Source organism: Mustelus asterias, chromosome 2 (genome assembly GCF_964213995.1).
Source record: "Mustelus asterias chromosome 2, sMusAst1.hap1.1, whole genome shotgun sequence".
NCBI lineage: Eukaryota > Metazoa > Chordata > Chondrichthyes > Carcharhiniformes > Triakidae > Mustelus > Mustelus asterias.
Window position 1 is genome coordinate 795,113 of NC_135802.1, and position 6,000 is coordinate 801,112.

A 6,000-nucleotide genomic window follows, 5' to 3' on the forward strand; every position below is an offset into this window, starting at 1 on the left:
TCTCTCCCCCCTCCCTCTCTCTCTGTCTCTCTCTTCCTCTGTCTCTCTCTCTCCTCCTCTATCTCTCTCTCCCTGTCTCTCTCTCTATCTCTCTCTCTGTCTCTGTCTCGCTGTCTCTCTCTGTCTCTCCCTCCCCCCCTCTCTCTGACTCTCTCTGTCTCTCTCTCTGTCTCTCCCTCTCACTCCCCTCCCTCTCTCTCTGTCTCTCTCTCCCTGTCTCTCTCTCTCTCCTCTATCTCTCTCTCTGTCTCTCCCTGTCTCTGTCTCGCTGTCTCTCTCTGTCTCTCCCTCTCTCTCTCTCTCTCTCCCCCCCCCCCCCCCCCCCCCCCCGCCCCTCTCTCTCTCTGACTCTCTCTCTCTGTCTCTCTGGCTGTCTCTCTCCCCCTCTTTCTCTCTCTGACTCTCTGATGTCTCACAGTTCAGAAGCTGTCTCTGAGAATGTCATTGAACCAGTCTCACTCTGGGCTCAAAATCTGCAACTTCTTTTCCAATGTCTTTTTCCTGCTTATTTTGGAGGTGAATGAAGGAACTATTATCATTCACCGCTCCCTGTCCTGACAGTTTGTTCACATCAAAATTCATTCTGTTTTGGACACTTTGAATAAAAACAAACTCAACTTTCTTTACCTTTCCTTAGAACGAGAGTTCCTGATGCTCAAGGTCCCCTCTGACAGCGAGTCAGTGCCGCTCGGGAGCAGTGAGGGACAGACAGATTGAGTAACCTCCTCACAGACTGGGACAGACAGATGCTCTGTGTGTCTGCTCTCTGAATGTCTGATTAGGGGGGGGCTGGGACATTGTGCTTTGTTTCCACAGTTTCTCAGAGGTGAATGGACTCTTCTTTCAGACTGTGAATTCATCTGTAAATTCGCAGAGTTTGTCAACTGAAAACCAACCACTGAACCCAGCCTCAAACGAACAAGAGGAGCATACTCATTAAAACTGGTGTCACAGACAGAGTCTGCACTCTGACCCTGGCCAATCCAAATCTCCACACTGTCATGCTGTGAGGATTGATTTAGCGCTGAGAAGAGTTCCAAAAGCTGCTGTTTCACACAGACAGCTCCAGCAGGCAGGCAGCAACAGAGAGACAGACTGAGACAGTGACTCACTGTATCTCACCCTCAGTAACTGAGTGAGACAAAAACACCTAACTCACCAGCACATAGAAACATTGAAAATCAGGCATAAGGAGGCCATTCAGCCCTTCAATCCTCCCAACAATTCATTATAATTATGGCTGATCCTCTATCTCAACACCATATTCCCACACTCTCCCCATACCTTTCCAGGCTGGAAATCTATCCATTCCCTCCTTGAATACATTCAGTGTCTGACCTCCACAGCTTTCTGTGGTATAGAATTTCACTGCCCTCTGAGTGAATCTTTTTCTCATCTCAGTCCTAAATGGCCTCCCTCGTATCCTGAGACTGTGGCCCCGGTTCTAGACCCCCCAGCCAGAGGAAACAACATCCCTGCATGTAGTCTGTCCACCCTGTCAGAACCTTATACGTTCCAATGCAATCCTCTCTCATTCTTCTAAACTCCAGTGAAGTAGGATGTAAAGTAGTTCAGAGAAGGTTTACGAGACAGATACCTGGAATTATCTTATGAGGAAAGGATGGAGAGAATTCAGAATCAAGTCCCTTCAGAGTTTTGTAGGTTTTGATGTAATTGCCTCTCATTATTCTAAACGGCAGATAGAATCGACTCATTGACTCCACTTCATATCACAGGACAGTCTCCCTCACCCCAGAGTCTATGTATAGAACAGAGGCTGTACCGGCCGCCGATACAAGTCCATGCTTTCTTAAATGTGGAGACCAAAACTACACACTGTATTCCAAATGTGATCTCAATAAAACCCAGCATAATTGCACAAGACTTGCGCATTTTGATACTCCAATCCCCTCACAACCAAGATGCCATTTGCCTTCCAAATTGCTTTCTGCATCTGCACGCTAACTTTGTGTTCATGTACAAGTCCATCCAAATTGCTTTGAAAATCGACACTAACAAGTTTCACATCTGAAAAATAGAACATAGAACAGTACAGCACAGAACAGGCCCTTCGGCCCATGATGTTGTGCCGAGCTTTACCTGAAACCAAGATCAAGCTATCCCACTCCCTATCATCCTGGTGTGCTCCATGTGCCTATCCAATAACCGCTTAAATGTTCCTAAAGTGTCTGACTCCACTATCACTGCAGGCAGTCCATTCCACACCCCAACCACTCTCTGCGTAAAGAACCTACCTCTGATATCCTTCCTATATCTCCCACCACGAACCCTATAGTTATGCCCCCTTGTAATAGCTCCGTCCACCCGAGGAAATAGTCTTTGAACGTTCACTCTATCTATCCCCTTCATCATTTTATAAACCTCTATTAAGTCTCCCCTCAGCCTCCTCCGCTCCAGAGAGAACAGCCCTAGCTCCCTCAACCTTTCCTCATAAGACCTACCCTCCAAACCAGGCAGCATCCTGGTAAATCTCCTCTGCACTCTTTCCAGCGCTTCCACATCCTTCTTATAGTGAGGTGACCAGAACTGCACACAATATTCCAAATGTGGTCTCACCAAGGTCCTGTACAGTTGCAGCACAACCCCACGGCTCTTAAACTCCAACCCCCTGTTAATAAAAGCTAACACAAGATAGGCCTTCTTCACAGCTCTATCCACTTGAGTGGCAGCCTTTAGAGATCTGTGGATATGGACCCCAAGATCTCTCTGTTCGTCCACAGTCTTCAGAACCCTACCTTTGACCCTGTAATCCACATTTAAATTAGTCCTACCAAAATGAATCACCTCACATTTATCAGGGTTAAACTCCATTTGCCATTTTTCAGCCCAGCTTTGCATCCTATCTATGTCTCTTTGCAGCCTACAACAGCCCTCCACCTCATCCACTACTCCACCAATCTTGGTGTCATCAGCAAATTTACTGATCCACCCTTCAGCCCCTTCCTCTAAGTCATGAATAAAAATCACAAAGAGCAGAGGACCAAGCACTGATCCCTGTGGCACTCCGCTAGCAACCTGCCTCCAGTCCGAAAATTTTCCATCCACCACCACCCTCTGTCTTCGATCAGATAGAAGTTTAACAACACCAGGTTAAAATCCAACAGGTTTATTTGGTAGCAAAAGCCACACAAGCTTTCGGAGCTGCAAGCCCCTTCTTCAGGTGAGTGGGAATTCTGTTCACGAACAGAGCATATAAAGACACAAACTCAATTTACATTAATAATGGTTGGAATGCGAATACTTACAACTAATCAAGTCTTTAAGAAACAAAGCAACGTGAGTGGAGAGAGCATCAAGACAGGCTAAAAAGATGTGTATTGTCTCCAGACAAGACAGCCAGTGAAACTCTGTGGGGGTTACAAATAGTGTGACATGAACCCAATATCCCGGTTGAGGCCGTCCTTGTGTGTGCGGAACTTGGCTATCAGTTTCTGCTCAGCGACTCTGCGCTGTCGTGTGTCGCGAAGGCCGCCTTGGAGAACGCTTACCCGAATATCAGAGGCCGAATGCCCGTGACCGCTGAAGTGCAGCCCAACAGGAAGAGAACAGTCTTGCCTGGTGATTGTCGAGCGGTGTTCATTCATCCGTTGTCGTAGCGTCTGCATAGTTTCCCCAATGTACCATGCCTCGGGACATCCTTTCTTGCAGCGTATCAGGTAGACAACGTTGGCCGAGTTGCAAGAGTATGTACCGTGTACCTGGTGGATGGTGTTCTCACGTGAGATGATGGCATCTGTGTTGATGATCCGGCACGTCTTGCAGAGGTTGCTGTGGCAGGGTTGTGTGGTGTCATGGTCACTGTTCTCCTGAAGGCTGGGTAGTTTGCTGCGGACAATGGTCTGTTTGAGGTTGTGCGGTTGTTTGAAGGCAAGAAGTGGGGGTGTGGGGATGGCCTTGGCGAGATGTTCGTCTTCATCAATGACATGTTGAAGGCTCCAAAGAACAAACAAAGAACAGTACAGCACAGGAAACAGGCCCTTCGGCCCTCCAAGCCTGTGCCGCTCCTTGGTCCAACTAGACCAATCATTTGTATCCCTCCATTCCCAGGCTGCTCATGTGACTATCCAGGTAAGTCTTAAACGATGTCAGCGTGCCTGCCTGCACCACCCTACTTGGCAGCGCATTCCAGGCCCCCACCACCCTCTGTGTAAAAAACGTCCCTCTGATGTCTGAGTTATACTTCGCCCCTCTCAGCTTGAGCCCGTGACCCCTCGTGATCGTCACCTCCGACCTGGGAAAAAGCTTCCCACTGTTCACCCTATCTATACCCTTCATAATCTTGTATACCTCTATTAGATCTCCCCTCATTCTCCGTCTTTCCAAGGAGAACAACCCCAGTCTACCCAATCTCTCCTCATAGGTAAGACCCTCCATACCAGGCAACATCCTGGTAAACCTTCTCTGCACTCTCTCCAATGCCTCCACGTCCTTCTGGTAGTGCGGCGACCAGAACTGGACACAGTACTCCAAATGTGGCCTAACCAGCGTTCTATACAGCTGCATCATCAGACTCCAGCTTTTATACTCTATACCCCGTCCTATAAAGGCAAGCATACCATATGCCTTCTTCACCACCTTCTCCACCTGTGTTGCCACCTTCAAGGATTTGTGGACTTGCACACCGAGGTCCCTCTGTGTTTCTATACTCCTGATGACTCTGCCATTTATTGTATAACTCCTCCCTACATTATTTCTTCCAAAATGCATCACTTCGCATTTATCCGGATTAAACTCCATCTGCCACCTCTCCGTCCAATTTTCCAGCCTATCTATATCCTGCTGTATTGCCTGACAATGCTCTTCACTATCCGCAATTCCAGCCATCTTCGTGTCATCCGCAAACTTGCTGATTACACCAGTTACACCTTCTTCCAAATCATTTATATATATCACAAATAGCAGAGGTCCCAGTACAGAGCCCTGCGGAACACCACTGGTCACAGACCTCCAGCCGGAAAAAGACCCTTCGACCACTACCCTCTGTCTCCTATGGCCAAGCCAGTTCTCCACCCATCTAGCCACTTCTCCTTGTATCCCATGAGCTTTAACCTTCTTAACCAACCTGCCATGTGGGACTTTGTCAAATGCCTTACTGAAATCCATATAGACGACATCCACGGCCCTTCCTTCATCGACTGTTTTTGTCACTTCCTCAAAAAACTCCACCAAATTTGTAAGGCACGACCTCCCTCTTACAAAACCATGCTGTCTGTCACTAATGAGATTGTTTCGTTCTAAATGCACATACATCCTGTCTCTAAGAATCCTCTCCAACAACTTCCCTACCACGGACGTCAAGCTCACCGGCCTATAATTTCCTGGGTTATCCCTGGTACCCTTCTTAAACAACGGGACCACAGTCGCTATCCTCCAATCCTCAGGGACCTCACCCGTGTCCAAAGAAGCGACAAAGATTTCCGTCAGAGGCCCAGCAATTTCACCTCTCGTCTCCCTGAGCAGTCGAGGAAAGATGCTCCGGAGGAGATGCCGTAGCTTCTCCGCTCCGGGGAAGTACTGGACGACGAAGGGTACTCTGTCCACCGTGTCCCGTGTTTGTCTTCTGAGGTGGTCGGTGCGGTTTTTCGCTGTGGCGCGTCGGAACTGTTGATCGATGAGTCGAGCGCCATATCCTGTTCTTATGAGGGCATCTTTCAGCATCTGGAGGTGTCTGTTGTGAGCCTCCTCATCCGAGCAGATCCTGTGTATACGGAGGGCTTGTCCGTAGGGGATGGCTTCTTTAACGTGTTTAGGGTGGAAGCTGGAGAAGTGGAGCATCGTGAGGTTATCCGTGGGCTTGCGGTACAGTGAGGTGCTGAGGTGACCGTCCTTAATGGAGATGCGTGTGTCCAAGAATGCAACCGATTCCGGAGAGTAGTCCATGGTGAGCCTGATGGTGGGATGGAACTTGTTGATGTCATCATATAGTTGTTTCAGTGATTGTTCACCATGACTCCAAAGGAAGAAAATGTCATCGATGTA